We start from the raw sequence: 23,555 nt of genomic DNA, 5'->3' as shown, positions 1-23,555 counted from the left end.
ACAGACATTGTGCAAGAAAAACTACTTTTTTACTTAAAGGTTTATATCAACATCTAATGCAATCAGCTGAATGATGGTACTCTACATAAGTTTCCTTTGAATAATAAATGGAGGGCTAGAAAAATTACATTTAACTGAAAATGTATGTGCTTGGTTTTTAGTTATTCTGTGTGACTGCAGCAAAGGTAAATTTTCAGCAGGGATTCTTTTGAGCCTGCATGCACAAAGCACATGCATGAGCTTTCACTTCAAATGCAGGTACAAGACCTTGCAAAAATGGTACCACAATTTCAGCCCCTGCATCTGCACATACAAGCACTCTTTGGCTGGCAACATTTCTGCAGGCTCGTACTGCCTGTGATGATGTCTGCACACTCCAACACTTACGAGCAGGCTTAAAATTTTCAGAGTTTGGATGAAATACACACATAAGAGAAGATGGCCTTTGGAAATGCAAGGCACAGATGGCAGTACACCAGCCCAAAAGGCCAGCGCTATCCTAAAGCCACTGGCCAGAGGCCGGGGTGGCTGCTGGGTGATCTCCTCTGCTGACTGCGGCTCTGCTGGAGGAGTGACCTGAGAGAGTTCATCGCCGGGAACTGCTCTGGCAGCCTCGCCCTGTCCTCACTTTACCCCTAGGGCTTGCCAGCGATGATGACAGCTTTGCTAGCTTTGAACTGTCTGACAGAGCACGAGGGCTGACTTCAGCTGGCTCCTGCGCAAGGCAGAGAGCGCCGTGCCTGTACCACAAAAATCTATGGGAGCGCAGCTATTGACTTCAAGGGCTGCAAGACCAAGGCCCTTGGAGTGACTCCGTGTGTAACCAACTCAAGAAACAGTTTGTGGTTTCCTTTAAGGGCCATTAGAGAGCTTTACATAGTTTTATGTCTAGAATTTGAAATACTGGTATCTAAGACAAACTCAAAGCTTAATCACAGAAAACATTTGATATTTGCCCATAGTTAAAGCTTGCTAAATTAAACTTTCCCAACAAACAGGCCAAATATTACGCAGCACAATAATACTCAGCTTAAGACAGCATATTTACCTTCAAGTAGAGCAAAACATGCACCTTATAAATGAACACCCTCTTGAGAGATGCAAATACCTTAATTCCATGTAGTTTTCCAAAGAGTTGTTACAACATGAGCTCTTTTTATGGGTTATTTGATACTTACAGGGGTCACGGTACTGCTTCCTGATTAAAGGCAGGGAGTCAACTTTTGGTTTTTATTTTCTGTTTCATTCCAGCTCTGCTTATTCCAGTTCAGTGCACTTGGCATTAGGAGCTGGGACAGTAATTTCTCATATGAACTGCAGTTCACAGTGTTACAGTTCTTTTCGCTATATCATACTCTTATAGCTACCTTGAAAAAAAGAAAATGTGGCTTATTGATTGAATGCCACTTGTTCCAAGACTGTCACTGATGGATAAAAATAAAGCCTGCAAAACTTAGGTGCCTTCATTTCAGCATCTGGAAAACATGTGAGTTAGGAAGTTTTGACATGTTCCAGAAACGATAAAAAAACCCCACTGCCAAGTTCTTTAATTGGCCTACAGTAAAAGCCAGCAACGAGAAAAAAAACAAAAACAAAAAAGAAACAAAAAACAAAAGCCCTGCTTTATATCCCAGCTCTCCCATGTAACTCAGGCTTTGAATATTTAACAGTAAGCAAAACTGTATCTCTACAATTATACCTTTGCACAATAACAAATTCCAGTAACTATCACCAATAAAATATATACTATTCGTCATATATATTTCTAAAATACCATTACATATATAATAGCTTGAAGGTTGAAACTGAAGCTGCCCACGATGCATACAAAACTGAAGGCTAAATTTGCTCCAAAGTAATGGGATAGTTTTCAAAACTGCGTGCTATTCTGGTCCTCTCTACTTGGAAAGAAGCCTGTGTATGGAAAAAAGGCCTTAGCTCTGCTTAGATATATTATGCAAGGGAATGATAAGCCTTGGGATTTGTTTTTCTGTTTTTAAAATGCTATTTTAAACTTTAAATTATTTTTTTCTTCTTCTATGAGCAATTTGTTTGGACTGGTTGGTTTGGGGTTTTTTCCTCCGGCCTGAAACAGTAAAATTGCAATTTCTTGAAAATTTTCTTGAGTAACTGCAACAGCCAGCTAGAAGAATATCTTTTTAAGCTTTTGCTGTCTCATTGTTAAAACCAGAGGTGGTATTTTGTTGTGGTTGGGCTTTTAAATTGTTATTTTATTTATATTTCTATCATTGTGCTTAAGATATAATGCCTGACTGGTGCAGGAAGAACTTGTGTTGCATGCTGCTAAAATACATTTAGGCAACAGCAGCTAGGTAGAGCTGGAGCATCCAGTTTAAGTACTGATAGTGATGGTAGTAGTGGTGTTGCTGATAAAGTTACAGTTCCTAGCTGCTGACTGCTCTATTTCTATGTATTTAATGCCATAGAAAATATTTAGTGATCTTCAAGTTTTATTACATGCACATTGACATGATATTAAATGTGGCATGAAAAGAGGGAGCACAGTAAACTCGGTACATGATCATAAGTTAGGAGCAGGAGTACATCTCTGGTAAGGAAAAGGCAGCTGTACTAACCTCCTCTTGTGATGACTGTGATCATGTACCTGCCTGGACACCACCAGGGCTTTTTTAGAAAATCTCTTACAGATATCGGGGAGAAGATCGTAATATTGGAGATTCTCTGTGGAGACTGTGTTGGGACACTAACACCACCGCTCTACACTGCAAAAGGCAGGTTTGCCAGCTGCTGTGGTGGCCTATCTTTGCAGCTCTGAGGAGGAGGACTTCTGTGTCACTCTGTTTAATTGTAAGATTCAACTTTGCTTCCAAAATCGCACCCAGAACAGAAATATAAATATGAGCAAAGCTTTGATTTCAATGTTTTCTTGAGCACTTTATGTATCTAGTGTTAACAAAGATATGCCAGATCTCTTCTATGTTGGATCTAAAGCAGAATAAAACACTGTCCCAGTGGAAATAAATCAAGCCAGGTATAAACACTACCGATATGCTGATTATGTTTAACAAAGGCATGCATGCTTACCATTGCAGCCACTCCCCATCAGCTGAGGGCACCCCTGTAACAGCCTGACATTACAGCATGCCAAACACACCTTGGCCTCACAGGTCAACATTTCCTGGCTGACTAAAATTCAACATGCACTTGTATTAAGAGGATGAGAGGACCTAAGAAGCAGGGTTAGATGGCTGCAATGCTCAGATATGTAACTGAAGACTCGTTTCAACCAGTCCCAAGTAGAATCGTAGAATCACAGATGTGTTCACAATAACCTGATGTGTTCACAGGGATTCCTTAGTCATACTGAGTACTCCATGGGTAGGGAGATTATATAAAAGGACATAAGATTTCAACTGAATTTAAGATGGTGAGCTCTGCTTTCACATCACAGACCTACAAAAAAAAACAACCTATTCAAGGTCTGTTGTCCTAACAGGCACATTAAGTAAATACTATTTTTAAAAATTCTGTTGTGGGCCCTTTCTAAAGAAAACTAAATTGCCCTGATTTTTTGGGGATGGAAGAGGAGAAGGAAGCTTCCGTGAAAGAAGTCTCATGGTGTCTCACTGAAGATAGCAGAGCTGAGCTTAATAAGCTATCTTTATTTTTAAGCTCTTTTTTCAAGAGCTAATAGCTTCAAAATTAATATAAGGATAATCCCGTCCACCTCTGAATTCAGCAGTTCCAATATACATGTATGCACCTTATTAAGTGGAAGTCCTGGTTTAATTATGCCCAGTTGGATCTTATTTAGTTTTAACATTTGACAACTACCCGCTTGTTGATGGGAGTACTTTTACAGCAGACAATCTTTTTTCTATTTTCTAAACATTCTGGATTATTAAGTAAATGTAAATTACACAACCATAAGTAACAAAAAAGAACAAAAAAGTCAGTATAAACACACACCAGAGCAGAAATTAAATCTAGCCAGTTCTATATTTCAAATGTATAAAGGCAGTGATTCTTTAAAGACCTGTAAGTACAAGCTTTCTGTTATTGGTTATCATGCTCCAGTTATCATATATGTTGTTACCAGAATTATATTGCATATAACAGAATTCATATGTATAGACATATTTATCATTTCTTGATGAAAGATGACAAACAGAACATAACAGGGGTTTGTAACTCATTAGCAACACAAGAAAAAAAAGTTTGGGCTGCCAAACAAATCATTATGCAACAGCAAGAGTCAGGGCAATAGGTTACCCTATCTCAATCCCAGGGAGGTGGAGCTCTGTACTAAGGAGAACTGTAGTTAATCAGGCAGAGGCATCGTAAGAGATAATGGCATGAAGCTTTGCTAAAGACACTGAAACTGCAAGTAAAGTATGACTTCTTAATGTAAAATGCAACTAACAAATTGCTATCAACAGTTTTCAAATCACTTTGGTCGACAAATGAACTTCAGACAAAACTGTGGGATTTTATTTAATGCAGGAATTATTTACATAAATTCTCTTGTATAGACAAATAAGCTTTTCAGAATGATCTTCCTTAGCTTAAAACATATGTAAAACAACATGCAAAATATCCTCCTAATCTGTGGCTTTCATCAAAGATGAAGTAGTGGGGCTGTTACTGAGGTGGTGCGCCTTTAAATCTTTGGTGCTGATATAAAAGTATGTGCTCTCCAGTCTGATGTTTTTAATAATTGTCAGCAGAGTGTCACTGGACTTCCATACATCTTAATGAGAAACTTCTAAAACAGGAACTCTGCTTCTGCTTCTTAATCTCTTGTACTCGCATCAAAGCCAGACCCTATATAAACAGGAAACTGGAATCAGTCCAATAATGTATCACACACTAGAGGCTGGACAAACAGAACTACAGCCACTTTCGCCTTTTCACTTATAAAACAGTCATTCTCAGCAGATCATCATCATTCGTGAAGCCAAGAACTATAAAGTTCCCCAGGAGAGTCTGATAAATAGCTGTATCTAAACCCTATTCTAAGCCATACTCAAGTATACCCAAGTTTTCAGCCTTGCTGAAAGATATAAGGTGAAATGTCAAAGAAACCTCAAGTCCCATTTCTAAAGCTACTCGATTCCACTGACTAATTTTGATACCTGTCACCCAACCTCATGTATATGCTTTTGCAGATTTAGTCTCTGGCCATAGGGATGTCGAGTAAACTCACTACAAAACTGTCTGCAAACGACTCATTAGTGTGACCATGAAAGGAATCTTGTAAGCACTTGTTTCTCGCCTCCTTTTTTAACTTGTTAATATGAACAGTTGAAAATTGTTTTTAGAAGCAACAGACACTTCAGTTGTGGCTTGAAAAAAAGCGCACAGCAAAATACTGTGCAAGACAGAGTACAATGCCCTCAATTTTAAAGTACTTGTTATTGGGCCTGCTGGACTGCCAACATAGTGCAACACTTACTGGTCATCAATATTTAAAGAAATCTTCCAGAATAGTGAGGGAATTCACTTGAGGGTGCCAGTGAAGATATGAGGGCATTACTATTAGAATGAATAGGGAAAACATTGGAAAGGAGGGTAAATTCTGCCAATCCCATGATGGGGATTGTCAGGAGCAGAGATGCAACATAAACGCACGCTGGAACTCCAGTCCTAAGGTCTTCCCTCCAGGTCTTGACTTCCAAGGACACCAACATCTAATTCAAAGTGGGGAGGAAAAAAAATTCCAAACCCTAAACCATAACACTTTCCTTATATAAGATAAGGTCTATAGTATAAATAAATAATAATACATAACATGGCTGAAAGGGCTCTGCATTTACCAACATGTGAATTTCGAAAGATTACAGATATTATTGTTCTGTTGTGAATGAGATTAACTGGGCAGCTGATCAGGTGTCATCATCTTTCACCAAGTGACAAAGTCATCTTAGAGGTAAAAACACAAAGTATTTTAAAGACACAAGAACTTTCCCTGAAGTATCGATCACTGAATTCTGCGGATATGGTGTGCAGGTTGTCAAGTGAGATTTTTTTTTCTCCTCTTGTCAGCTCATTAATGTGCAGTTTAAAAACAATGAAGAGTGAGGCAAGGGCTTAAATTTTAACTGAAAGTTGAGAAGAAATTGCTTAGATAATTAACTTACAGTTCCTAGGTGTCTATATGGCAGTATCACTTTCAGTTTAAGATTATTTGGAAGTTAAAGTTATTTTTCTACTCTTCAACTGCTAGAGTGTATTTAAACCTATTTATAAATTTTGTATTTCAACAGCAACTTTACAAATTGCTCAAATTTTATTTGCTCAATGAACTCATATATGTATAAAATTTTAAATTACATGCTTCATTCAGCTGTGCACCTTGACACACACTTAAGCATGCACTAAAATCCATGCTTATTCAAGACTGTGCTTGAATTCCACAAAAAACAAGCTTTCCTTTCCTGATTATAATACCAATATGGGCTACAAGAAGTAAAACATAATGCTGCCAACAGAGGTGAAATCTTTTTTTTCTTATTCTAGTTTTAGAAGGTCTAATGATCCAGGAGTTTCAAGCCCAATTTCTTTTAAAGCAAAGGTGGAATAGATACAAATCAAAGAGCCTTGGTACCCAGCATAAATCTTGGATGCAAAGCTTCAGTCAGCACATCATCAGCTCGTAAAGGATGTTCCTTCCAACCAATAAAACATACTTTGGCAATAAAATTTAGTAGGAAGCCACATTATCATCCTTCCCTCTTCCCAAAATTAAGTGAGGGCTTCTACTTCATTTATATGTTTATGTTATTTGGTCACACACAGAGTCCTGCTCACAAACAGCTCCAGCTGTAAATTGTAGCATCCATTACAGGCTGGAGAAAAAAACAAACTGAGGAGGCAAGGGCTCCTCCAACCTTCTCCGCCCACTTCCAACTACATTTATCAGAACACTGATTTGTCCTTCTCTTTCAACTCACAGTAAGACACGTTGCTCCAGCCTTCATTCCAATATCCTCAGACTTCCATGCATTGCTTAAAGGTTTTAGGATGAGTCTCAATAATGAAAGATTAAATAATCTCAAGACACATTCAGTAGTATGAGAGAGAAAAGCTATAATAAATTCTATTTTATGTATTTTCCTAAGTGCATACAAAATGTTTCCTCAGTAATTTTGCTTAAGCACTTGTTTTAATCACACTTATTTAAAAATACACATAAAACCAAGTAGAAATTAATTCCTTAATCCTGTCAATACAAAAATAAAGAAATAAACCAACCCTGGATATGAAGAACAGAACATGAGGGAATGGCATATTTGATTCAAAACTTATCTGAGGGATTAAGAAATTATAGGTTTCCTGCCTTATTTTCTCTTGCTGTGACACTTACACATATGTGTATCCTGAATTTTCTCAGAGCACTGACCAGCCACTGAAAATATATCATTAGGTACTAGGGATCAGCTCAAATTACTGGATCTCTTCCAGGGACAGGACAGTCTTTCAACGTATGGATAGCCATATGGTTTATCATTGACCTGTATAGTCTTTGGGTTTGCTCCTATAAGACTTTAAGTACTTTGTGCAGTGGAAAACTACTAAGCACTTCCACTTCAGTTTTCTACAGTCACAGCAGACAGTCAGACTTACTTAATTGCTGCTTCTTACATTTGTATCTCATTCTTTTTCTTTCCTAATATTAACTAAGTAACTCAGCATGATAGAAAAGCCAAAAGCAATTTAACTGACCAAAATCTCTTACCCAGTTTAACAGGTTATCTGTGTGTAACAGAACTCTTCTTCACCCTAAAATCAGAACTTTTCTAGGGTCATGTGCCATCCATGAATTCTCTCTTTCTTCAGGAATCTGGAAGTGGAAGGGGTATTAAACATGTTCTTCTAGGACCAGAGCAGGATGTGATTTTCAGAATTAATAAAATTCATGTCAATAACACTCCATGAGCAGCAAGTCTATATACATAGAGTGCTATTTCAGGGGAAAAAGATTTTTTTTTTCTTCAGCTGCTCTTGCTCCTGTTTTGTTGGTTATTACTGCTATTCAGTAACAATGCATTTGTGCTGCTATTGGTCAAAATAGCCAGATTTTCACATATTAACATACATTATATTTTTATCTGTAACGGGCTATCAGCATGACATACACTATACTAGGCAGGGTTCCTTCTTTTCAACCTATCAAATATTATAAATCAACAACCATTTCCTAAGTCCCCTCAGAGCTTAAGGTATTTTACTGCCAAGATACAGCTCTCAGAAGCATAATCAGCCCTTGGTAAGAGCCAGTGTCATCTGCTTCATTTTCTCTTCTAATGTCTATTTTGTATCCCCATATAACAATGGAGGCCTTTAAGTACCATTCAAAGGAACAAGAGAAATGTCCTTTGTAAGAAATGAATTCCAGGTTGAAGCAGCAGAATTTTGTACCGTTGTAAAATTGCCACAAAATACTGCAGAATACGTTATTACCATGTCAATTATGGTAAGAATACAGATTCTTTCTAGCTTATATAGTAGTACACTGTTCCACGAGAAATATAATGCACATGCTAGATATGTGTAGTTAATGAAAACAGACTGCCCACTGTGAACAGTACAGTTAAGACACAATAAGCGCAGAACAGTTTTCCAGAGAAATTTCGCAACATCTTTTTCAAGCAAGCAAATTAATTTTTTTTTTATTTGAACCTCAGTCAGTACATTGGCAGTGGTAATGCACCTGCATATGTTTCACTTTTATGACCTTCCACATGCCAATGCAGCTCTAAAAGACCAGATTCAGTTCTTCTGGTTGACACATGAACAAAATTATTCATCAGACTATGAACCATACGGAAAATTTGAAAGCCAAAGGAATCATTTAAAAATACTAAATTGTCATATCATCATATTTCACTTTCCTGTGAAAATCCAGACAATGAGTTTATTTGGATAACAGTGGCCTGTGCTTGATAAACTTCCTGTCCAGCAACGGTACCCAAAAAATGGGTACTACTTGCATGACAGTTAAGCAGTAATAAGTAAAATACATGGTGTACACATAAGAACACAGAACAGAGCTAAATCTGTGTATAATACAAAACTAAACTATTTGACCAATTATTTGCCAAATTATTTGACTAATTATTTGACAAAAAGTTTTATGTTCATTACTGTTGTTTTCTGTAGAAAATTAGTTATCCAAACAATGAAAACCAATTACTTTCTATTGCACACACATACATATACACAGCTATATGTACATGTATACATGTCTGAAAACACTGGCTTTAACAACAAGAGAAACATTCCCACCAGTCAAACCGATGCGTCTTTAAAATTGTGGCTGAATTTTCACCTCTTACAGATGCAGGTGCGTTACTCACAGCCTGAAAGTCTATTAAATAATCTCTCAGTTGCATTCCTAGTACATACCCTTGGAGTGAGACATTTGTTCACAATGACTTAGGTAGTAGTGGAACAAGTAAAAAGTGGGGGACTTCTAGTAAGAAAAAAGCCTTTTCAGGGACATAGGAGTTGCAAAGAAATGCTATCATGTTCTTCAGTGCTGACACAGAAAACAAACAAACCCAAACAATTCTTCATGTCTGGAAGTAAAAGGGAATGCAATGCCATTCTCTCAGTGGAAAGGCATATTTATTATTTCAATATGGAATTTATTCTGGTTGATGGATGTAGACCAAGAGGAGGAAAATCAATAGTCTTGCATGTATTCAGTTTGAGTGATGTGGATTTCACTCTGAGCAAAGACGTGAAAGTGAGAAAACCAGGATTTTTTAATTATTAGTTTGAATAAAGGTAACAACTTATTATGAGTTTTACTCACTCAAGCAAACTTGTTAACTACAGGATATCAGCAACCAGAATCAGGATGGGAAAACATGTAATAATACAACTTCCCTTCTGTACATAGCCTTTCTTCATTTGTCTTTTATTCATTCATTTATAACATGACCTGCAGTCAGCACAAGTACTAGCAGAATGCATTCAGGAAAAGCAAAATACATTCTATTTCCTACACATTGTCCATAACTTTATCTTTTCCCTATAAAGAATGAGACAATGAAAACTCATAAGGTTTATGAGATTCCCCTTGCAAATTTAGAACAGTAAGAATCTGCCTTTTTTTATTGGCTTATACATAGCATTTTTATTATTATTATTTTTCCTAATGCTCTGGTCAATAAATATTATGCTTCTTCTAGGGGAACACCAGTGCAACTAGTTTCCATGAGAGCTACTGCTGTGTTCCTTGGGAGACTCAGAACATGGGTAGAAAAATGTCAAGGGGCAAACCTTGCCTAAACCTAGGCCAGGCAGTAAAACTCCTCAGGGAAAAATCATGTTTATTAAGTACCTCCTCTTGTTCAGTAAAGGTTAGCAAGCATTTCAACAAATTTCCTCTTGGGTCAAGTAAAGCTGAAAAGGAAGTGGATTTGATACCACCTGACAGGCTTTGATTTCTAGCTGGAAGCTACAGTACTATTTTGGACTCTTAGGTTCTGGATCTTGGTTTATAATAATAAAACACCTCCATGCTCTTTTGCCAAACAAACTAAAACCAGTTACTTTATTTCCAGAGTATGACAGAATATTTTTGATCAATGTTCCATCACTGTGTGTGAATCTAGAGCAGGCTGATGATAACAACTATTTAATCACAATGGCCGCAACTGTGGGGTACTGCAGAAAATTGCTTCTGCTTAAGCTTTAAAAAGAACTAAAACCTCTACTTATTTTCTTTCAGCGTTATGAAAATGCATTCCTGCAAGAGGCTCATTATGTTCCTCTTAAGGAAAATAAAACCACTGTATTTACTGGGATACAAATTCTGCCTATGATCTAGCTTCTCATTAAGATGATTTTACCCCATATTGTTCTGGCACACAGGCTCTCACAAATAACGCTTTCAATATCTGCTCTTCAGATCTCATCACAATCCTAAACTAGGTCACCTGGAATGACAGTATGGCACATAAACAAATAGATCTGATCCAACTTCAGTCTTTCTGAAGTACCTGATATTTAGAGACATTTTCCTTGCAAATAAAAGCTTAAGAACAAATAACACAGGTTTTAGATGGCCCTTTACCAATAGCTAGTTCCTCAAATTGAGCTCAGCTTGATAATGAGTTACAATGACTTCCAGTCAAGGGTTGTTCAATGGGTTTTGCTGCACCAAACATCTTATTTCTAGCAGACCAGGGCATGGATTTGAATCTCAGGGCTCGAGGGCTGAGGCTGGAACACCTCTGGCACAGGAACCATCTCTGCAGTCTGAGACAAGGAAGTTCTGGGGGGAGCAGGCAGCAAGACCTATTCTTAGCTCATGTTAGCTGACATTTGGTAAAAACGTAACAAAACAAAGGAGTTTGTGGATACTGTGCCAAGAGGCTAAGAGCCACGTCATCCTGATAACTGATATTACAGCTACAGCTTACCTCATGTTAGTGCACGTGGACCAAGATGTAGGAAAAAAATACATTCATTTTCTGGTGAAGACAAGGCAGCTGAAAATTAATGGTAAGATGATCTCACTGTGACATTGGCCATATTTAATTAATTTTATAAATAAACAGAGGAACTAGCCTAACATTTCAGGGACATCAGACTAATATAAGTGTTGAACTTCTGATCAATCCATCAAAATGCAACTTCTTAACAACTGGCATCTTGGAAAAAATAGTTTCATACTGGTATTTTGTTTTCTAAAGCAGATCCACAAAAATACTTTATATGCACAGCTGTTATCCCCAGAGGTATTTATTTTACTTATCTCACTCTTGCTACTCAGGTAAAACTTCTAAGAGGGGCAGAGGGACAGGATGAAAAGGATGAAAGAAAAAAAAAAGAAACCAACTAGAAGCAATCCAAGCAATAAAATATTGTACCTCCAATCCAGAATTACAGAAGAAAATTGCCAAATATAAAATTAAATCAGTGGCAGACACTGTTGAAATCATCAACACAACTTAAATTCTTTAAGGTCAAGGTTCTCGTACATGGTCCTCAACTGAAAAATAACTGATTCACATTCTCTGGTCTCCACCTTTTGTAGATTGTTGCAAAACACAAACCATTTTCTTTCACCTATAACTTCTGCTGAGTTCAGTAGTTCAAAAAGTCTCATTATTGCAGCAGATAAGACAGAATTACGACTCTGGGCTTGACATAGTAGAGTGCCTCATTACACACTGTCACAGACATCACAAGATGCACCAGAGATTTCTTTGTCAAGGAGAAATAATGAGCTGTCTTGGGTCCACAGTGTCTTTTATAGCCTCTCAGATGTTTGCATTATCTCCCCCTACATACACACTTAAAACACCCCCAAACCTGTATCAAATAAGTAATGAAAAATCACTCTTTATCAGCACAAACCTGATAAAGATCAAAATACCAAGACTGCTGACAGGGCATGGTAATGGAAATAATCTGTTTATTCAGCATTCTGTTTTGATAGTATGGGATGCACCCTGATTCCTTCCACAATTCCCTCCTCATTAACATCCTGTCCACTTTGCTGCAGGCCATGACGTAGTCTCCGATAATAGTTTTGGCATATGTTTCCTAAGGAAAGGCCCAGCCACCCTTCTGTTGAGCGGATGTCGATTGTGTTAATGCTGAAGATGCATATGCACTGCCTCCTGCTGGGTCTGAGCCTCAGTGTTCACGTGACCTGTCACTACCACTTAACACCAACCATCAAAGATCATACACAGAAACTACAGATCTCCTTTATAAACAGACAACTCTTGTATGTGTGTCTGTGCATACAAACACAGGCACGCACTCAAAGTACACAGCAGAAGTGCACTATATATTATGGTGGAGAGAAATCATTATCATCCCCTAAAATCTTAAAGAAAGGGCAAAAATACCTCAGGGGAAAAGCAAGTTCTTTCAGCCCCATCATCCCAGAACCTTATGTACAGTGGCCAGTGTTATATTTGCTTAAGGCTGCTTCTTCCATTTTTATGTTGGGCTTTATTTCCCAATAGATAGGCAGAAGTAGCATGGGTGTCACTTTAATGCAAACTGTAACAAGAAGTCTTCAGCAATGATAAGACAAAATGAGTTCCCAAATGCATAAGATACACCATTTGGAGTGCTGATCCTCATTAAAATGGATAACCAAAGATAAACAGACAAATATTCTTCTTTGGCCACTTCTACACCAGTAAATTAAACAATACCAAGAAGCAGTCCCAGACAGTAGACTTTAATTGCCTCTGCAGTTCAGTTACTAGACAAGTCCTTGGCACAGGCTTGCCAAAGCTCTCCCTGGCACCATAGGGGAAAACACAGTCCATGAGACAGTTTGGATGTGGCCAACTTCTTTTGGAGAGTTAAGAGTTGTATGATACTGCCATGGGCCAGTGCCCACATGCTAGAGGATATTCCCAGGCACATTTAACTTCTTAACACAGCCTTTCTGTGCACTGTCAAAGCAGACCTCCAGTTTAATACGCGTACCAGAACTCTCTTAAAAATTAATAACATCGTATCATTATTTCTGATTAGAATTTCTCAACTTTTCCTACCAGGTGAAACAAACTATGTCTTAGCTTCCTCATACAGCCCTGGTGAGGAACATCCAACAGGACAATATGTAGAAAAGCAGGAATTTGCTATATTCAGTGTATTCCTTGCCCAACATTCTTAAAAACTAATTATTAACTGCAAAACTGACCCATGGAAACAACATGTAGGGGAATACAAATATGTGAAAGGCACCATATTAAGCCTATGTCTGTCTCAGTTAAAAGTAACTATGAATACACACACACACACACACACAACTTAACTTAGTACTCACAATATTGTAGAAACTTCTGAGTTGTTGTTCATGCCTATGAAGGGACAGGCAATAAGACTTCTGCAGGTCCCCAAATCCCACCGGGGAAAGGAAGATTAATTTTTAAGGTCTTAAAGCAGCTTCCAAATGAGGGACTTCCCAGCTGCTTTCATGCAGTGTTTGGGATTTCTGGAACCTGTTCACCCACAGTGCACATTACCACTGATGACACCCAGTTGAGGAGAAGCTGAAGTTTTACTACGTGACTATGTCTCCCATGCACTGCTGAACCAAAAGACAAAGCAACCCAGAGGCAGAAATTATAGGAATTCAATAGAGAACAGCCTAGACTTTATTTCCTAGAGGTAAGCAAAAGGAGTGCAAAATGGGCAGTGAAGTATGTTTCAGAATTCCTCATTTTTCCAAGTAGGAAAAAAAAAAAATAAATATAATTCTCACAGGAGTACAACCCTAAATACTCCATGCCTGTTTTCTTTTGAATCCATAACTTTGACTTTTCATCTCCAATAATTACATGTATATCTGTTTACACAGGCCAAAAAAGGAGGTGGCTTGACTGTCTCCTTCCCAAAGAACTGCATATCTTTACATTCTCTCATTAAAGCAATTATACAATTCAATAGGGCAACAGATACTAGTAGAGATGCCAATATTGATATTGCTTCCCAGTCTACTATCCTAACCTGTGTTTACAGCGATTCGGTGTAGCATCAATACTGAATACAGTCAAAGCCCAAATTCTCTCTGTTGTTCTTTTCTGCACTCATTCATCCTCCTTTTCTTACCTTACCCTTCACATTGTGGGTGAATTTGCATCACAAAACTCGTTGTGACAGAGACAAGTCAAGGGCTGTAATCTGGTAAAAAACCCTATTATAAGAACAAGCAGGATGGGCATTTCTCACTAGTACTATTCATCTCAAGACTGCAGGGTGCTGAGGGCTCCTAATTTTGTTTTGTTTTTCCTAAAGCCACATTTCATATAATCCCATCTTCAGCAACACCCTTGTGAACTTGCTGACCTTTCTTGAAATGGCTCTAGATTATCCCCAAAAGTGAAGCCCTTTTCAATGAAAATGATTGTTCCCTCATATCTATAATTTAGAGAGGAAATAGGAGAACACAGACAGGAAGGAAAGTATGGGGAGATAAAAAAGCAAGAATGAGAAAACTAAGTAGTAAGTCTATGTATAAATTCTAGACCAAAGCGAAACTCCTTATGTCAAAATATGCCACTCCCAAAACTACATGTATTTTAAAGGACAATATTCACCTGCTTTTTGCAATACTGGATTGCAAGGAATTATAATTGGGAAATGTATTTTAGATACAGTACAATGTATGCTGAGAAGCCAACAGGGGAAAATATTACAGTGAGTTAGGTACAAAGCATGCTAAAGATCTGACCTCCTTCCCCCTTCATGCATGTTGCAACATCTCTAAGGTGGTAAAGAAAACTCAATGCAGAAAGCCAGGCATGAGAAATGTCGCTCACTGACGTCTGTTTTGGTTACATTCCCCATCACCAAGCAGACAGGAAACATTCTCAGGCTCACAAAGAGGCAAACAGAAGCCAGAGCTAAAAGTAGACTTTTTTTCATTCCCCCTCCCACACACTATTACTTGGAAGGAACGGAAGCCATATGGGGATCAGGTTATTATTCAGCTACTTACTGCCTTCAGGTGGCTCCAAATTAAAAAGATTGCCAGCAGATGTGCCCATCTACTCTACCTCTTCCTCATGTAGCGTATTACAACATTACTCGATCTAAGCCCATCAGCACTCTCTAGACGAAGGTATGCTGACATTTCACTATCCAGCCTTTCTTGTCTCCCCCTGTAAGAACTCACAGGTCAACAGCCAACATAAAAAAGAAGGAAAAAAAAAAAATCATTCTGGTCTTCATCAACTTTTTTTTTCTTTTTTTTCTTGGAATGATTAAAAGGAGTTTCAGATTATTTATTTCTTTTTTAAAGCTGCTGCACCTGGAACACAGCAATTGTGGCATGGATATCTCCCCAAGAGCTTTGTCATCTCCCACATTACCTGCCTCTTCTGTAACCACTGCAGTACCATGCCTGTCTTCTCATGTCCCCAGGGTCATCAAATGCATTTACACTTCCCTGTGTCTTAACATCCCACATTAAAGGAATTTTCCAAGGAAGCAGTCACTAAAATGAGCAACTGTTCTGGGTTTTGAAATTTAGTTACATCTAGCCAAGTATCTTCTTCTCACTCTTAAAACTGTAGGTGGAATTACTATTTAGGGAGCAGGTTGTCCCTAGCAGTGAATTGCTAACATGGACAAATGGGCACATGCAGTAAACATGCTGACTTTAATAAATAATAATGACTAGCACTCTCTCTTATTATGCTTTTTATTTGAGGATAGCTGTAGAACAAGAGAAAGAGATGTTGTTTGTAAAGTTTTCATACCAGATATGTGCACAGAAAACCACAAGACCTCTTAAAAATATATTTATATATATCAAATAGATGATATTAAAAATATCTCAAAGTTGTAATTAATGATGTAAGCTTCACCTACTGTAGCACTCACTGGCAATTCATATCCACTTTATGACATGAAAAAAATTACATAGAAAACTATGGGTGTAATATTTCAAACTCATGAACTCATTGGGTTACTTAGGTCTTCATAATCTTGCAGGTTTATTTGCAGCTACTGAGATTTGCAAGAACAGTAAAAGAAACATAAAAACAACCAGGCAAAATACACCCAGGACTTCATGCCATCTCAGTGTAAGCATTCCTCTCTTCACTCACACGAGCGTAGAAAGATTCATCACCAATAACTGATACAACTGAAAACTAGAAGCACTACTAAAGTTTCAGAAGAATGATTCCCTGTGTGTATATTTTAATTATTTGATGCTTTTTTAATTCAAATAATGAAAATTGTTTTCTAGCTTCTCTTTTTTCTAGCTGTGCCACAGTGGAAACACTTCAGAATATTTCTTTCCTTCTACCGTAACAACAAAATGTTTTTCTTTACACAAAAAGAAAGATGTTCATTACACAATACAATCAAAACTTTGCTATGCAAAGTAAAGCTGAAGGTTAAATTTGGGAATGCAGCAGGAGAACCTTCCAACTGTGAACACTGAGGCAGCTTTCTCCTGCATTACTAGTCTTCTGTTATATTTGCAGCTTCTCATGAACTTTCCAGAAATTGGTACTGAACATGAACTACAGAAAACTTCAGAAATACTAAAATACTGGTTTTAACTACATGAAAAAACAACTTAAATACAAAAAGAAAAATAATGTCAACATTTCCAAAAGGGATTGGGTGTTCTTATCCATTCAAATCAACTTTGAAATATCCTCCTCCAGGCTCTATTATCCAGTCTCCAGTGGTGAAGCATTCTTAACAATCACTCATGCAACTTCAGCAGAAGTGCCCTTTAGGGCTCTGAATTGATTCAGAAGGCACTGTCCAAGCCAACACGTGCTTTACAGTAATACATGCTTAGCTCATGTACTATTACATGAAATTAGACTAGGACGCAGGAACGCACATATGCACTCAGGTTTCCCCACGTGTGAATGCACTCAGATACCTTTATTTTACAATCCTCTTAGAGGGCTTCAACAATTCATTTACAAGGCTTGTTGAGATTTTCTGGGGTTTAATACACTTCAGCCTCCCTAGTGATTATAATCGGCCCAAAAACCCACAGCAATATCTGTAGCATTGGTAAATCCCACTCACCAACTGCAAGCTTTTCATCCTAACATGAAGTAAAAAATACAAGTACCTCAATTTTGTGCCTGTGTTGGAAATTTTCCATACAAGTTCCAAACATGTTTTAATGCTAACAAGATATTAATACAGTATATAAAAGTATGCTTCCAATAGCCTATTTTAAACTCATAAAAGTAGTCTCTTATTGCTATTCGCCCTGCTATCTTTGGACAGCATTTCCTTTCTAAACTGTCATTGTCATTAGAATTTAATTATACTGCAAATATGTTTGCCTAAGTATATAGGGACACAGGGACAACTATTTATATGTGCATACGCTTTTATATCATGCATTCCTCAAAGTAAGACTGAAAAAGAAAAGCCACTATGCTTCAATTTCATCATGTCATTATTTACTAATTAATAACATGCTCCCTCTGGATACAAATATAACGCAGTCATTTTCTACTTTAAGTAAGAAGTGCTACTACAATACAAACTGAACACTTCTACACAAAGGTGAAGACAAACTGCATTTTGTGCCACCTTATGAAACAAAATTATTAACAGCTTCATCATCATGCAGTCTTGAATCTCTAGTGCACAACAGCATCCCAAATCATAGAACGGTGGGTCGGAAGGGACCTCAAAGATCATCTAGTTCTAAACCCCCTGCCATGGGCAGGGATACTCTCCACTAGACCAGGCTGCTCAAAGCCCCATCCAACCCGGCCTTAAACACTTCCAGGGATGGGGCAGACACAACTTCCCTGAGCAACCTGTGCCAGTGCCTCACCACCCTCACAGGGGAGAACGTCTTCCTACTATATCTAATCTAAATCTCTCCTCTGTCAGTTTAAAGCCACCTCTGCTTGTCCTATCACGAAAAGGCCTCATAAAAAGCCCCTCTCCAGCTTTCTTGTTGGCCTCTTTAAGCACTGGAAGCTTCTCTAAGGTCTCCCTGGAGCCTTCTCTTCTCCAGGCTGAACAGCCCCAACTCTCTCAGCCTGCCTTCATAGGAGAGGTGCTCCAACTCTCTGAGCATCATTGTGGCTCTCCTCTGGACTCACTCCAACAGCCTGTGCACAGAGGATTAGACGAGCTGCTTGAATTTCCTGAGCCTCAGAAAAGGAAGGGGGAACCATCCAGGAACAGCTGGCTCTTGGGCCTCTCAGAGGAAAGGGGAAAGAGGTGGGGGAAGCAAAGACCCCACCAATCAGTCAGTAATTTCCTCTGGCTGACAATATGCAACTTTCTTATAAATCCATCTTCTGCAGACAGGACAGTAATCTGAAACAGCTAAAATCTATGTGTGGCACTCAGGTCACAAGCAAGGCTGAGATATCTAGGTAGTATCAGACACACAGTTACCCATGGAGAGGAAGCAGCCAGGAAGAAGATGATAAGTACCAACAGTTTGCTTATATAACAACAGGGGACAAAGAGCCATATATCTTGAGCAAAATAACATCTCGCTTCTTCCAAGAAATTGAACTATAACATCAGCTGTCAAACTACAATCATTAAAGTATTATTTTAGCATGAGGCATAATCTTACAGCCAGCGTTGCTTCTGTGCTGCTTCTGAAAAGGTTTTGGTTGCTCTGCCTGGATGTTTAGAGGAGCTCAGGTGGACCTTGTTTGAGCAAGGACAGGACTGAAAAAACCTGTGGCAAAACCTGTATGAAGTACAGGACTGTGTTGATCACCTCCTGTGGAAGTAACAGAATTACTTACTGAGCTGCTCATGGCCTTTGAACCTCAAAGGTTATGATCTGAACAAGAATACACCCTGCCACTGAAGTTCACTGAAGTGCAGATGCTGAAACTATAAGGCTAATTCCCTTCCTTAAGAGGGAATAAAAACACTCTGATGGCACCTGGTGAACATTAAAACCAGCTTTGGTTTCAAAGTCAAAAGCCCTTGGGAAAAAAAGAGGTCACATTTGTGAGGTCACATTTGTAATGTCACTCTTTGCTCTCCAAACATTGCTTTCCTCCTTTCTTTCTTTACATTTTCATTAACACTATCAAGCCTGACAAATAGTTTTCTTCTCTTTTCTTCTCCCTCACTCCCCACCCCAATTCAGTTCTCCTGCCATCTGTACCAGGCTGTTCCACCCTCACTGTGTGAAAACCTGATTAGGAGAGCACGTTCATTTGTATGATAAAATAGCAAAACAGAGCTGGTAAAGCCAAGAGTGTTGTGATCCCTCCATGACCATAACATGGTTATTCTCCTGTGCTTCAGCCTGTGGATCAGCATCCATGTAATATTATCCAAGGACATGCAAAGCAGTTCCTGAACCTTAAAGCAGGGCCACAACTATCCGTGCGGCTCCTGAGCATGAAACAAGCTGGGAACAACTTCTGTAGGAAAGGCAAAAAACATAACACTGAGGTGCCTGATCTAGTTTGTTTTCAAGAAAGGCTATTGGTAAAAAAAAAAAAGAAAAACAAAGGGGTGTGGTGGGGGAAGAGGAGACTTTTCCCTGAAGGAAGATTCTTCTCAACTATTTGGTGGTGATGAGTTCACATCCCAAAGCAGAAAGACTCAGATCCCTTTTGCAGGAGTTGCACCTGCAAGAAGTTATGTAACATAGCTAAAGATGGTCTCATTATCTATGCAACCTAATTCAATTATACAATTGCTAAGTCATTATCTTTCATCACCAAATAAAACAGTGTTTCAAAGCTGGAAATATCTTGTAAGAGTCAGGATTGCTTTACTGTATCTAAGAACTGTGCACAGCAAAACTGAAGCCACCTCCTTTCCCGGGTTTAAGCACCTATGGCTCTTGTTATCTGTCGGTGAAACAGAGCAGCATGAACAGAGTTGGCATGGCAATATAATGGGAATATGTTCCCAACTAGGCCTTAACCCTACAATTTTTACATGTCTGTGAATACACTGAATCAGGAAGGTTTCAATATTTTAATGGATGAAAAAGTGTTGGGTTTCTTTCTCAGAAAAGATTTCTGTCATTATTAACACCACTTTTTTAGAACATTTTTTCTTGCTTACGTATAAAGATAAAATAATTGGATAAGCCATTTCATTTAAAAGTTAAATTATCTGAATTTCTTCATACACTTGTTATATAGAAATATAATAATTCCATTCCTGGAGATAATAAACAACCCCAAATGTTGGAGACACCACACTGCCACCTGTCTAAGATCTAGGAGTGGAGGCACCTACCCACTGGCATATAACCCAAGAATAACTTGTTCCAGTGTTCTACATTCATGTAGCAAAATAAATATATGTACACATATATTTGGGCAGAAGCTGACACAAGATTCCTCTCTCACATGTACTCATACAACCCGGAGCCACTCTGCTGAATTCCCAGGGGCAAATTAAGACAGTGATGCCTTTCCACACTTACCTGGGCACAGAGGGACAGAGTTTGTCTCACACTCCATTACAGAGGACCTGGAAAAAGCCAACAACTCTCCATTGGATGCACAGAGTACTTTTACTTCATAGAATTTATTTACAGATAGGTGTTGGTATACTACAAACTCTAACACATCAAAATAAAGTTTTGGGTAGACTGAGTGTGTTTATTCTGTGTTCAACCTTCACAGAAAGAAAACAAGGTGCAGTAATCATGCTTTAAAAAAAAGAAAACAAAAAAAGGACAACACTACTAAATGGACATGAAAGCAGTAGCTTTGCAAGAGCTTTTCCCCACAGCGTGGCATCTGTCTGTGCTTCAAGAACTTGCCATTTCTTGGGTCACAACTGATCCAGCCAACTTTGCTTTTGCTGGATACAGCCTTGGACTTCCCTTCCTCCTTTATAATACTTGCAATTGCTTGACAATTTTAAAAGCGTAAGAGTAGGCAGGGGGTTTTGTACAGACATCTGCAATTTTTTGCACAACTATTCTCCTCACTCTTCTTTCACTTCACTCTACCCCAGAGCATCTGTGAGAGGAAAGGATGTGCACTGGTGGTCTGAGTCTTAGAGCTGTGTGCTTTGCATCAAAGACTGTAATTTACATTGGGAGGTAGACCTGTTGTACACGGAACACACACTGGGCGCTGGTGGGTGCCCCATGGTAATGTAACATTCATCTGATGTTATTGTGAGCTCAGACACCTGCTCCAACGGTGAGAAGAGCTGAGGGTTTTCCCTGATTGATGTGTGCAACTGCTTCATGAGGCTGTGTGGGTGAAGGATGTGGGCAGGACCTGGCTGCACACCGACCTGAACTTCCCCCTGACGCTGCACAAGGAGAAATCAGACCAAGACTCATACCTGCCAACCCACACAAAACAGCAGATATAAAACCACATGACCTTAAAAACCAGGACACAAGCAAAGAGAGGGAAACATCTCTCCCCTTTTCTTCCCTTTCTCCAACACCATAAATAAGTCATGCAGGAAAATACCAGCATAAAAACAGAGGTCTAGCTTTACCTCTACTGGAGCTCTGCTGACTCAAGACTGTACTTCTGTCTGTATGAAAGAAACAAGTTTGGCTTAAGAAAGTATCTGGAAAATACAGAAAGACCAACTTCTTAAGTCTACAAAAACAGCTCCTATCACATATGCTCATCTATCTCCTGAGAGGAAATTCACTGCTCAGAAACCTGATATTCCACATGCTCTAATTAAGGAAAAAGGAAATAGCTTTCACAGTCTCTTACACAAGGGCCAACGAACATAAGTCAGTCACCTAAAACCATGAAAATACTTTAAAAAAAAGTAAAACAAACATTCTGCTAATTTCCCAGGTGTATATCCAGTAATGTTTCTGATATAAAAGGCAGTAGGTTAGGAAAGAGGCAAAAGAATTTAATTATGTGGGAGACATACTTTTATAACCCATCCTCAACCCATTTTATGTATTTGTGATAGAGCAATTTGCTCTAAGCTGCTTTAGCTGGGCTACCAGGGTGGCACAAATTGGACAATGCCACATCTCAGAAAGCTACTTCCTAAGAAGCATTATAGTTCTCTAGTCAAACTTTTTCTGCAGCACCTATTAAATGTTTAGTTAAAGTTAGCAAGAGTCAAGTCAGTAAGTCTTCGTCCACCTCATGAAGTTTCAGACAGAAAATATTCCCCCTGCAAGCATTTGGCAAATTCCAAGTCTTCTCTTATATTATTTTTGACCAGCACTTTTTTATTTCTTCTTTGGTACAAATGTGATAACTAATCACTGGCACTAAACTTGTTGGAAGCAGGTGGAATAACACGGTACTTTGTGAACAGATCTAGCCTCTTCCATCTTGTTTTACAAATACAAGACAATTTCAAAAATACCAAATGCTGATATCTTGAGTGTTTTATTTTTTGACCATTTACTGTGAAGGCACTAAAAAATTCTGCTGAAATATATTGATATGAAAAGACTTTACTGCTATATGGACTATGTTATATACCAGAACAAAGCAAAGAACTCTAGATCTTTACAGGTTGCTGTAAACAATACTTTCAAAGAAATCATATTTTTGCACCTTTATGCACCTGACACGGTTCACAGAAAAATAGTAATTATATCTGATATAAAAATTACAGTAAGCATAAATCAATAACCATATTATTAACAGTGATAAACCTCAAATTTTATACCACACCTTTTCATCCATAAGACTCAATGCACCTTGCTTGTTGTCCTGCATGTAGTTCTGGTACACTCAACATAAGAAGGACATGGAACTACTGGAACAAGTCCAGAGAAGAGACACAAGGAAGTCCAGCATAAGGGGGCTGGTGTACCTCCCGCACGAAGACAGGCTAGGAACATTAAAGTTGCTCAGCCTGGAGCAGAGAAGGCTGTATGGAGACCTCATAGCAGCCTTCTAGTATTTGAAGGGGGCCTATAAGGATGCTGGAGAGGGACTCTTCATTAGGGACTGTAGCAATAGAACAAAGGGGAAAGGATTTAAACTTAAACAGGGTAAGTTCAAATTAGATATAAGGAAGAAGTTCTTAACTGTGAGGGAGGTGAGGCACTGGAATGGGTTGCCCAAAGAAGTTGTAAATGCTCTATCCTTGGCGGTGTTCAAACCAGGTTGGACAGAGCCTTGGGC

General features: G+C 38.6%; 1 protein-coding gene across 12 annotated transcripts in view; it reads right to left on the bottom strand.

Annotated features, from left to right (window-relative positions):
- Positions 1-23,555, bottom strand: part of LOC134163303 (uncharacterized) — a 273,936-nt gene that overhangs the window by 44,269 nt on the left and 206,112 nt on the right. Inside the window, exons 1-2 of one of the 12 annotated variants that reach the window (XR_009964688.1) lie at positions 3,067-3,457; positions 1,109-1,289 (exon numbers count right to left, since the gene is read on the bottom strand). The exons of 4 other annotated variants lie outside the window; for them this stretch is intronic. The gene's annotated coding sequence lies outside the window, so the exon portion shown is untranslated. Of the gene's footprint in view, positions 1-1,108; positions 3,458-3,561; positions 4,807-7,720; positions 7,826-13,795; positions 14,053-19,075; positions 19,217-23,555 lie in introns of those variants that run through there. 7 more of the 12 variants (XR_009964693.1, XR_009964683.1, XR_009964691.1 and 4 more) reach the window with 7 other exon arrangements.

This window comes from Pezoporus occidentalis, unplaced genomic scaffold, assembly GCF_034315485.1.
Source record: "Pezoporus occidentalis ecotype Australia unplaced genomic scaffold, CSIRO_AGI_Poc_V1 ctg2, whole genome shotgun sequence".
NCBI lineage: Eukaryota > Metazoa > Chordata > Aves > Psittaciformes > Psittacidae > Pezoporus > Pezoporus occidentalis.
This window is presented reverse-complemented; position numbering and strand designations above follow the sequence as displayed.